This window comes from Aquarana catesbeiana, linkage group LG02 (assembly GCF_042186555.1).
Source record: "Aquarana catesbeiana isolate 2022-GZ linkage group LG02, ASM4218655v1, whole genome shotgun sequence".
Lineage (NCBI taxonomy): Eukaryota > Metazoa > Chordata > Amphibia > Anura > Ranidae > Aquarana > Aquarana catesbeiana.
Genome location: NC_133325.1, coordinates 734,621,265 through 734,633,707, shown reverse-complemented (window position 1 = coordinate 734,633,707; position 12,443 = coordinate 734,621,265). Strand labels below are relative to the sequence as shown.

Here is a 12,443-nt window from a genome sequence, read left to right as displayed (position 1 = left end):
TAAATAGAGCATAGAAAAGCGATATATCCATTTTACATTAAATTAAAATTAAAATGTTGCTGATCCTTAGTGACTTACAACAACCAAAACATTTACAAGAAAAAAAGGTTGGGACTTTAGATGAGGCATAAACAGTAAGACTAAAAATAGAGTCAATTGTAAAATATATGTATGTTTATTAAATTTATCTAAATAATAGATGATGCCGTATAGACATACATCAATAACAAACATACAATGGCATAGGACAGACCATATACATAAAAAGAAGTCCTAACATCATAACATAATGCATTGAGTGGCGCCGGAATGGAAGCTATAGAACACAAATTGGACATTACAGTCTCCAGGGATATCCAGAACTTGGATCATATTCATGTCCTACAAGAACAACATTTATTCCTTATACAAAGCCAGGGGGGTACTCACATTTTGAGTACCCTGATGATGTTCCTATTGGACGAAATGCTGCGTAGGGACGTCACGCCACTGTAACATGATGACTGCGGCCATCTTTGTGGTTGGAAACATCTGCTATCCATGACGAATTGCAACTTTTGATATGTCTGTTTTTTATCTCTCAAAATGTGAGTTCCCTGGCTTTTTATAAGAAATACATTTACCTTGGTTTTAAATACTACACCATGAGGAGTTGCTTTCTTGTGTCCTATGCATGTACCTATGAATTACCATTTAGTGGGACTACAAGATCCAGCCTTCTATGATCCAATTGAAGTGGTTCCGTGGCGCTGTGGACATATCATGTTAGTTTGACCACCTGTAATTCAGTGGTCCGTTTTCTTTGGTAAGAGGTGTGTTGATGTTCGGTGGAGGATAATATCATGTTCACCTTATTGTAGCTCTGTCTGCACCATGGGTGGTTCCAGTATTTCCCCTGAACAAAGACTCTGTTTTAACACTATGGACTCTTATTTTATAATTTGATGCTTCTAGCGCTGCATATACTTAACCTATATACTGTAGTTGCTGAATTTTCAAGAAAAAATAACCCTACAGAATAAGACCATCCAAGCATAAATCTGCCTTGGGTAGTCTATCTTGCTTCTAAAGCAAAGATAAAATATTCATTTCTGTATAGCTTTAAAAGAAATAACCTATTATTACATTGTTAACATTTAAAAACTGAATACATACATATTTTGTAGATGATACATTTACTCTAGCTTTTTTCTGCCATCATTTTATACTCTAAAATAACCTTGTTTAAAACACTTTCACTGAGACTAATGTTTCTACTTAGTTATGTCTGAAACGCACAAATGAATGAATTTAATGTGCTATAAGTAGTAGTTGAGATGTACAGTTTAAAATATGCAGTATGCAATGTTATTTCTTTCAGAACTGAACAGAAATGTAACTTAGCTACACATTTGAAGTGTACCTGTACTAAGGTCAATTCTTCCAAACTAGAAGTATGAATTACAAGGACGTTAAAGTGGAGGTCCGCCCACCGCTGCAAAAATTAAAAACCAGCAGCTATACATACTGCAGCTGCTGGCTTTTAATAATAGGACACTTACCTGTCCTGGAGTCCAGCAATGTCGGCCCTGCAGCTGATGTTTCCATCAACTGTTGGGTGCTGCCACCGCCATTGCGGGTAAGGTGTACAGTGTAGCCTTACGGCTTTACACCGGGAACCCTACTGTGCATGCGCCAGGCCCCGCTCCTCTTTTCCACTGGCACGGCGACAGGGGGAAGGGGAGGGAGCCGAGCCGTGACATCAATATCCACAGCTGAGGTTCCCGGAAGTGGGAACAGGATACCTGTCAAAGACACGTATCCTGCCCCCCCCCCCAAAAGGTGCCAATTGTGGCACCGGAGGGGGGGAGGAAACAAATAAGCGGAAGTTCCACTTTTGGATGGAACTCCACTTTAAGTTGTTTTGCATATATTTTCTTTTTTTGTTCTATTATCAAAAATAGAATGATGTGATATATATACATTTATATATATATATATATATATATATATATATATATATATATATACTGTGTGTATGTGTGTGTGTATAGATAGATAAATAGAGAGATAGAGAGATATAGGTATATATCTTTCTATCGATAGATAGATAGATAGATAGATAGATAGATAGATAGATAGATAGATAGATAGATAGATAGATAGATAGAAATAGGTAGATATATACAGTATATATTGAAAAATAAATAGATATAGTAAATAGTTTAAAACATATACATCAAAAAAAATGTAAATAAATCATGACTTTCCTTTAAATACCTGCATTAAATTTATACCCTTAAGCATCCCCACAAGTTCAAGGACTGAGGATTATAATATAGCCCCTTAAGGGTTCCTAATTTCAATATCTCCACTTTAAAAAAAAACACAAGCTGGTCCTGAAAGAATCTAGAATTTGCAGATACCTAATGAGACAGTTTTATATATATATATATATATATATATATATATATATATATATATATACTATTAAAAACATATATTTATTTACATAATCATTAAAAGCATTTTAGTAAAACATATAGAATTTCATCCACAGTATAGAAAGAACAGAGCTACCCATAAGATGAGAAAACACTTTGGCATGACGTCAGTCAGACCAAGTTAGTCTTCCCAATATCTCCACATCTATGTGATAGTAAAGAGTCCCGTCTTCATTTGTCAATGTGTTTTGTGGCTATGCCGCTTCCTAAGGACAGGAGGGTATTATAATTATGTAATAAATACAATAAAGAGAAAAGACAATATAAGTACTCCTATACAAATACTGTACATTACCATACAAAATCAAACACATGGCATATGTGGTGGACAGAGTCCAGTTGTCTCTTTGGGCAGACAAGGGGCTGCAGGAGATGCATCACAAACCAGGGGCATAGGAAAACATGGCAGTCACCCACTGCTTGTAACTCTGATAGTAAATATTATAGGTGCTTGACCTCTCCAAATAAAATAGTTTTAGCTGAATTAAAAACTGGAAAAGCTCAATAATCATAGCCACCATTGCATTAAACAATCCAAGGTATGCCAAGGTATAGAGAATGTATCTTGGGAGAGATCAACCATACATGGCAAAGTATTGAACTATGGGATGATTAAATATAACTAAGAAAAAAACAGGAACATGAATCATATAGCAAACAGCAAGAAATTCTAATAAAATGAGAATCTGGTTTTTCGCATAATACTGTCTTCAGAAAATAGACCTTACAAATTGTTTATCGTAAAAAAAAAAATAATAAAAATAGGTCTAAGCATGAAAATATAGAACAGGGACATAAATGCAACAAACTTGGATAGCTGGTGCAATTTCATCAGAAACATGGAAGCATAGATCTATATTCTTTTCCTTGTAAGAAACCCTTTTTTTTTTCCCTGATCAGCGGGAAAAGCACTGCCAAGTCCTATATTTACACCAGTGATTGCAATGTAATTTATTATATTACAAATCCATTTACTGCCTTTCTAAATCGGATTTCATGGGGACATGAAAACATATTGCATGATCCAGGAAGAAGTGGGTTTGTTAAAGTGGCAAAATGTCCACGCAGCATAAGATCAATTGGTCACAGACTGCACAAAATTGTATTCACTCCAAGTGCCAGCTATCCCCAACAGTAATACACGAACTTTCATTTCCAGCACTACATCCTAATAAATTTTTTCTTTTTACTTTTGAAAAACAGGCATGAACTTAGATTCAGGATTTTATGAGCAAAATGTACATAATAATATTCATAGGGTAGACACGCACGCACGGACTGCGCATGCGCGGACTTTCTGATTCATTGGAGCTGTTTTTAAACTCCTTGCAAGGAACTTTTATATATGGATGCTTGTTGGCGATTTAACTAATAAAAAGAAGTTAAACTTTTTACACTATTGGAGTTTCTTCTTCCCCTTCTTTTTTGGATTTTAACCATCGCTGAGAGGGGATTTCCCCTCTCCCCTCCTCGCTTTGCTGAGGCTCGATTTGGAAACCACCAACACAGCGCTCACAAACAGGAACCATCTACAGGGAGGACAACAGCCATAAGGGGAGGATATCATATGCTGTCTTACAAGGGCTGTCTGGTAAGCCTCCATCTTTCTCTGTGGTGACGGTTTCTGTCAATGGTGGATGTCACGGATTTACCCAGCGGAATAATCACATATGTTTTTCATGGACACTATATTATAATTAAGCACGTCTTTAAGACATTGGAATTTGCATTTAATACCCACTGATCCCTATTTGATAATTAGTGGAATATTTATGAGCACGGTTAATAGCACTAATGTTTTTGTGAAAACTTTATTTGTCTACTGTTGTGGTAGTCTTCCAGCGCTGCACTGTTTGTATATGTATTTTGTTTTGTGCCCCCTATCAGGGTTATAGTGTTTAGCTGCAGGATATTCAATTTAATTTAAAATTTAATCTTCATTCACAGTTTTTGGTCACATTTTTTTGGCACACCTAGCGCAGATTTTTTCTTTTTTAGATAAACATAATAATATTACAAAGCTCTAGGAAAATCATTACACCAAAGAAATTCTGTGTGGCCTTCCTATTACTATTACAGTGGTAGAAAACCCAAAACCAAGAATGTATTATATTGAAGCCTACCAATTCTTTGATGTGGTGCTGCATTCGTTTTCTTAATTTCTTTTTTTTTCACCTGGTGATCCAGCCAGTAAGTTTGTTATTTTAAAACTACCTTTACCAGATTAAGCTTTAAGTACTACAAAGCACACACTGTTTAATTTACACTGTCTCTTTTATTTCTGTATGTGGATGATGGCACTATAATTATTTTATAGAAAAAAAAAATCTAAAAATCATCTAAGTACCCTTTTCCTAATCAATATACAGCTGTCACGTGACCCAGATCTTTCCTAGACTGTCTGCAGGGAAACATAAGCGGGAGGAGTTGCTAGTCCTCTGCTGCTGGTCATATGTTAAAAAAAAGACACAGCCTTTGGATGACATAATAAAAATAAATAAATATTATCAATAAACTGTTTTAAGATGGCATACAAATATATAATAAATAAAACATATAAAAATATATGTCAAGCCCCTCCAGTGTCTTAGAATAATAGGGAGGTGAAGACACCATTAATCTATATGTAATATCCCACCCCATTGTGTTTAGCTGGTTAGGGGGCATGGAGGAGGAGGGAATGATCGGGCTGTCATTTACCACTGTGTATACACCCACATGTGTGACTCTATAGTCACATGGGCTGCTCAGATGTGATAGGGAGGAAATGCTCAGCATAGAAACTCACTGAAAACTGATCATGTGCAGAGTTGCCACCACTGCTGCAAAACCCCTAGCTGAATCGGGGACATGAACAGAAGGTGGAGATAGAGAGCAGCAGGATCAACCAGGGTTTTTGCAGATTACAGAAAACAAATCTCATAGTTACTGTGTATGAAAAGCATGTAACACAGCATTTAGTGATAGTTTTTTATGATGTAGGTTTAGTGACACTTTAACCACTTCAATACCAGGCAATTTCCCCCCTTCCTGCCCAGGACATTTTTCAGCTTTCAGTGCTGTCGTACTTTGAATGACAATTGCGCGGTCATGCAACGCTGTACCCAAACAACTTTTTTTTCAATTTGTTCCCACAAATAGAGCTTTCTTTTGGTAGTATTTGATCACCACTGGGGTTTTTATATTTTGCAAAACAAATTAAAAAAGCCAGAAATTTAGAAAAAAACGTTTTTCTTTGTTTTCTCCTTCACTGATGGTCACTAATGAGGCGGCACTGATGGGCACTGATGAGGAGGCACTGATATGTAGAATTGATGGGCACTGATAGGCAGCACTGATATGCAGCACTGATGGGCACCAATAGGTGGCACTGATATGCAGCACTGATGGGCACTGATATGCAGCACTGATAGGCGGCACTGGGCACTGACAGGCAGCTGAGATGGGCACTGATAGGTGGCACTGACAGGTGGCACTGACAGGTGGTACTGATGTGCAGCACTGATGATGAGGCACTGATGAGGTTCTGACAGGTGTTACTGTAGGTCACTGATTGGCAATGTGATGGGCACTGACTGACACTGTAGTGCGCACTAATTGGCACATTTTTGGGTACTGACAGGCGATCCTGAGGGAGCACTGACTGGCAGATGATGGGCACCTTTTTAGCAGCTGTGGTGGCAGATCTAATGGGGCTGTGCTGATAATCAATGTGCTGATTATCAGCACAGACCCCCCTCTGACAGGGAGAGCCACCAATCGGCTCTCCCTCTCAGCGTGAACCAAGGAATGCTGTGGTTCACGCGATGATCAGCTGTGATTGGTCACAGCTGATCACGTGGTAAGAAGCCTCTGTCAGAGGCTTCTTACCACGATCAGAGATGCGGCGTGTCAGACTGACACGCCGCTCTCGCAATCGCCTAAGCTGCGCACCCCTGTGGGCGCGTGCCTGCATGTTATCCTGCTGGACATCATATGATGCCCAGTCAGGATAGTAGAACCACTTCCCGGCTGTCAATTTGCTATAGGCTGGACGGGAAGTGGTTAAAAATGACAGAGGTGCTTACAAAGGTTAGCTATTTTTTTGTATGTAAAACCTTCATCTCAAAAGGAATACTGATGTTGTGGCTGTTTAAAAAGTATTACATGGAATACGATTTTAAAGAGGTAATAAACTTTGATGTATTATTTGTACCTATAGGTAAGCCTATAATAAGGCTTACCTATAGGTACTGTAAATATCTCCTAAACGTGACACCGTTTAGGAGATATTTATTGTATATGCAGCCGATTACATCATCGCGCATTCGCTCTGAAGGAACGGCCACCCTGTGCCATGACCGGTGGCTCCCGCGTGCATGCATCACGTGGCTCTGGTCAGTCACATAGCCGGAGCCTGCGGACCCAGAAGGAAGATGGGTGAAGATGGATGCGGCCTCCAGCGGTGATGATATTTTATGCATATAAGTTTAACATAATGTGCTAGTATTCGATGCATGTTAGCACTTTAAGCCTTTACTTTTGCAAGTCAGAAACTTTTTTTTTTAAATGTCACTTTTCTTTTTCTTCATCATGTTAGCCAAGTCCATCTACAGTAAATCTGCTAGTGCATCTAACACTGCCTTCCTCCCAGATTGACAATGCTGCTTTCCAAAGGTGTCTCCATCCAGAGTGGAGAAGCCCTATCTATGACAGAAAGTATGTTAGTGGCCATATCACCAGCTGGAAATAAAGGCCTATAAAAAGAAAACTAGTGCAGCCACAACATTTAGGAATTGGTAAGCTGCAATATATTATATTTTTGGGATTTAATACTGCTACTATTTATTTTTGTGGCAGGACATCAGGAGAATGGTTGATAGCATACTGTATCTCACCCTGATTCCTATCTGAGCCTAGACAAGCCAGTATTTGGAGCACACCCACATTTTTAATTATTCAGTATGTCCAAATTGGAATATAGACAAGGCTCTTAGAAAACCTATTGGAAACACAAGAAGAAGGCCAATCACCTGTTATATTTTTTGAAAAATGGTTACTGGACATTTTTGGGGTGGAGGGCTTTTCAAAAACGTTTGCAATAGAACGAGCACATCGTATAACAAGTCGTGCCCCTTCTGCTGGAGGAAGACCTAGGCCAATTATTATTAGATTATTAAACTGCCAAGATAGAGATAATATACTGTCTAAAGCAAGACAGAGAGGCAGTACTGAGTACAAGGGCAATAAAGTGTCCTTCTACCCAGACTTCTCGGTAGAAGTACAGAAGCAGAGGGCAAAATTTACGGAAGTTAAACGGCGCTTATTTGCACTAAAGATTAAATATGCAATGTTGTTTCCGGCAAAACTGCGTATTACAGATCAGGATGGAGCTCAGTTCTTTGATACACCAGACGCAGTTAATAATTGGCTGGATAGGAGACAGGAGTAGTGTGGGCATAAGGATCGAAAAATAGATGAGAAGAGTCGGGTTGAGAGGGGGTTTTTTCACCTCCGGAGCCTATCTGTAGCTTTTTTTTTTCTCTCCCATGGAGGGAGGGGGGGGGGTCATACTCCTCCTCCCCCACCTGGGTAGATATATGGTACGGATGTAACGTTGGAAATGGCTACAATGGGCCCCCTGTATGGGTCCCGTGTGGACAAGAAGTATTTTGGTGTAGCTGATCCCTCTCCCCCCTTTGGGGAGGGACTCTCAGCTTGGAATGGTAGTGTCCAGATACAGATTGAAGTGAGATGGGAAGGGGGGATGGAAGTAGTAGGATTGTATGTAGTGAAGGAGGGTGGGGGGCAGGGGGGGGGATGCAAGGGTGGGCGGTGTGTGTGGACCTTTTTTTTTTGTTTTTTTTTTTTTGTTTTATTATTGTTTCCTACCTTTCTTTTTTTTTTTACTCTCTCACTCTTTCTCCTCCTCCTCGTCATCTACCCCTCTCGGCCCCCTCTCTCTCATCCTCTCCTACCCTTCGGGGATCTCTGCTATGCCCCAAAAAATTCTTACTCTCTATTTGTATTCTTGTCTTCTTTTGATGCAAGATGACAAGTAAAATCAAAGTGATGTCATGGAATGTCAGAGGATTGGGGGATGGTAGAAAGAGACGTGCTGTAAAAGAACTAATTGAATTCTACAATCCCGCAATAGTCTGCCTACAGGAGACACATAAGGGGAATGAAGATGACAAAATGTTTTGTACATTTAAATATAAATATGAATTTCATGCTACATATTCTACATACTCCCGTGGTGTGAGTATTTTGATTTCGAATGCTATTAGGTTTACCTGTAAGCAGTGTATTAAAGATCCGGCTGGTCGATATTTGATGCTATTATGCTCCATAAATGATAGAATAATCTTCTTGGTGAATGTGTATATTCCCCCTCCATATAAAGACGACGTTTTAAAAAAGGTTTTTGAAAAAATGGCACAACTGCCTGATGTTCCAACAGTGATAATTGGGGACTTTAATAATGTACTAAATGAAGAGTTGGACAGGCAAAGTAACAAAAAGAGTAATGGGAGGGGAAAGGTCACAAGATGGGCCAGCCAGATACAAGAGATGGGTCTATCAGATATATGGAGAGTAAGATTCCCGGTCAGTAAAGAATACTCATGCTATTCAAGTACTTATGGATCACTATCCAGAATTGACATGGCCTTGGGAAATGGTCATTTTCTCCCATTAGTAAAAATAATTCAGTACGAAGCACGGGGAATCTCGGATCACTCTCCATTAACTGTGACTTTGGAGTGGACAGAACACCTGATTCGGCCAATGTGGAAAGTCAATCCACAGTGGCTATCCTTGATCCCAGAGAGCAGTCAAATAAAACAACTGCTAATGGGTTTTTTTGGAGATAATAAGGGCTCAAGTTCCGCGATGATGGTGTGGGATACAATGAAAGCATACCTTAGAGGCCTAATAATTAAAGAAATATCTAAAATTAAATTAGCCACAAGACAGTGGGAGGAAGAGTTAACCCAGAGAGTTAAGCAAACAGAACAAGAATACACATCAGATCCCAATAGGGAGAAATTTGGAGCATGGCAGGACGCGCAGAATCTATATAAAAAGTTGGTCTTAACCAAGGCAGAGAATAATAGATTCTTGCAGAACCAAAAGCACTATGAAATGGGGGAACAGGTGGGTCATATGTTAGCAATGATAACACGGAACCAGGAAGGCCCATCCACTATAGCTGCTATTGAAGACAGAAAGGGGACAGTAAAGTATGATACAGAGGGCATCCAAAAGATATTTGTAGATTTCTATTCACAGCTGTATGAATCTGAAAACTTAAATGTAAAGGAAAAGACTGAACAATTCTTAGATAATCTAACTATGCCCAAGCTGACCTCAATAGAAAGGGAATCCTTGGATATTCCTATAACAATGGCAGAGCTGGAGGAAGCGGTGGGACAAATTCAAAACAACAAAGCTCCAGGGATGGATGGACTCCCCGTGGAGATATATAAACTATACGGTCAGATCCTGATCCCAGAACTCCTTGAAGTACTCAATGAAGCATATGTCACACGGGAACTCCCTAAATCGATGATGGAAACAATAATAATCATAATTCTAAAACCAGATAAAGATCCACTAAAGCCCGGTTCTTATCGCCCAATATCTCTCCTTACATCTGATGTTAAAATACTAGCTAAGGTCTTGGCAAATAGGTTATCCAGACATATTGATACTTTGATCCATAGGGACCAAACAGGTTTCATCCCCTCCAGATCAGCAGCAACAAATATTCGCAGGCTCTTTTTGAATCTGCAATTGCCAATGGACGACGGGGGAGCTGGTGCCATTCTGTCATTGGATGCCCAGAAGGCATTTGACATGGTAGAATGGGAGTATCTATGGATGGTATTGATTGCCTTTGGTATAGGTCCAGGCTTTATAACCTGGCTAAAATTATTATATAAAGACCCTAGGGCAAGGCTGCGTATCAATGACACTATGTCACCAGCTTTCCCGTTGTCCCGGGGAACTAGACAAGGCTGCCCTCTATCCCCGTTGCTGTTTGCATTGGCGGTGGAACCATTGGCCGCCGCAGTTAGACAGTCTTCGGGGATAGAGGGATTCCGACGTGCAGGAAGAGAGGACAAAATATCCTTATATGCAGATGATGCCTTAATCTTTCTGAGCGACCCCACAAAATCCTTAGAGGAACTCATGGCACTTGTATCTGCATTTGGACAGTTTTCTGGGTTTCGCATCAACTGGGAGAAGTCGGTATTGATGCCACTACATAAAGCCAAAATTTCATTACCAGACTGTGCAAAACAAATTCAAATAAAACATAAAATTAAGTATTTAGGGATCCAGGTAACTCGAAAAGTGGGGGACTATGTGGACCTTAACCTTAGACCACTATTGACTAGGCTTAAAGATAAATGTCGGACCTGGTGCAAACTCCCACTAACTGTGATTGGCAGAGCCAATCTTATAAAGATGATCTGGGCCCCACAATTATTGTACATTTTTCATAATTGCCCGATGTGGATAGCCGCATTTTGGTTTAAAAGGATAGAATCGCTCTTTCGCGAACTCATTTGGAAGAAAAAATATGCACGTATTAAATTAACAACCTTAATGCTGGCTAAAGATGAGGGGGGACTCTCTATCCCACATCCAAAAAATTATTTTTTGGCTTCACAAACCCAGCAATTTTTTGGCTGGACAGAGGTAGATGAGAATGATCCCATACAGGGGTTATTACTTCCACTGGGTAAGGGATATTCACTGATGTCCCTACTAGAGACAAAAACCTTTCAAAAAGATAAGAAATTCATGACAGGTGAGCTATTCAGTAAGGTATGGCTAGCAATAAAAAAGATTACTAACATTACAGGTTATACTTCCTATACACCAATATGGAATAACGCAAATTATGAGGAAGTGCAGAGATTGGAGGGATTTGGGCTTTGGCAAACTCAGGGGCTGAGACATGTGGAACAACTGTTTTGGAACGATAAGATAAAATCATTTGCGCAAATATCTGAGGAATTCGGGATTCCAAGACAGAGGTTCTTTCAGTATCTCCAGCTTAGACATGCTTTTCATGTCCAGGCCCGTATATCTGTATTTAAGCTTAATGTCTCTAAAATAACAATATTGTTGAAGAAAAGGGATCAAAAGAAGGGACTTATCTCTGAAATATATGAGATATTGCAGTGTAAATTTAAGGAAACTATAGTGGTACCGGCCAGGTTGCAGTGGGAACGAGACCTGGGAGCACTGACTGACGCTCAGTGGTCGGAGGTCTTGTCTGCGATCCCAAAGGTATCTCTGTCAGCTACTCAAAAATTAACACAACTTTTTATTACACATAGATCATACTATACCCCCGAAAAACTATTTAAATGGAAACGCAGGGAATCCCCCTTATGCCCCCGATGCAGTGGTGCACCGGCTAATCTAATACACATGTTGTGGAAATGCCCCAAACTCCATCGTTACTGGCAGGATATAATTAAAAACATAAATAGCGCATTGGGTATAGAAATTTCACTAGATCCAAATTTATGTTTATTAAATATAGTGGAGGAACCAAATATTTCAAAACATACCCATACCGCAATGACGAGAGGCTTGTTTCAGGCACGAAAGCTAATTGCTCAGAAGTGGATATCTAAATACCCCCCAACGGTCGAAGAATGGAGAACACAAATAAAAGAAGCCATAATAAAGGAGGAATTTATTTATACACATAGAGGGAGCCAAGATAAATTTGACGCCATCTGGAAAAGCTGGGTAGAGGCCTGGGACAATGAAAATAAAAGATGAATCAATATGGGAGAGGGACAATGTTGGGTCTGGGTAGAGGATGGGAGGATGGGGGGGGGGGGCTTTTGGGGTCGCGGGGGGGGGGAGAGATACAGCAGGGGGAGGAAATCTATTTTTGTTGTCGTTGGGTTTTGCCCCCTTCTTTTTTAGTTTTTTTTTTTTTTTTTTTTT

General features: G+C 39.7%; 1 protein-coding gene across 1 annotated transcript in view; it reads left to right on the top strand.

Annotated features, from left to right (window-relative positions):
- TMPRSS15 (transmembrane serine protease 15) overlaps nucleotides 1-12,443 on the top strand; it is a 615,681-nt gene that overhangs the window by 148,813 nt on the left and 454,425 nt on the right. The gene's annotated exons all lie outside the window — the stretch shown is intronic.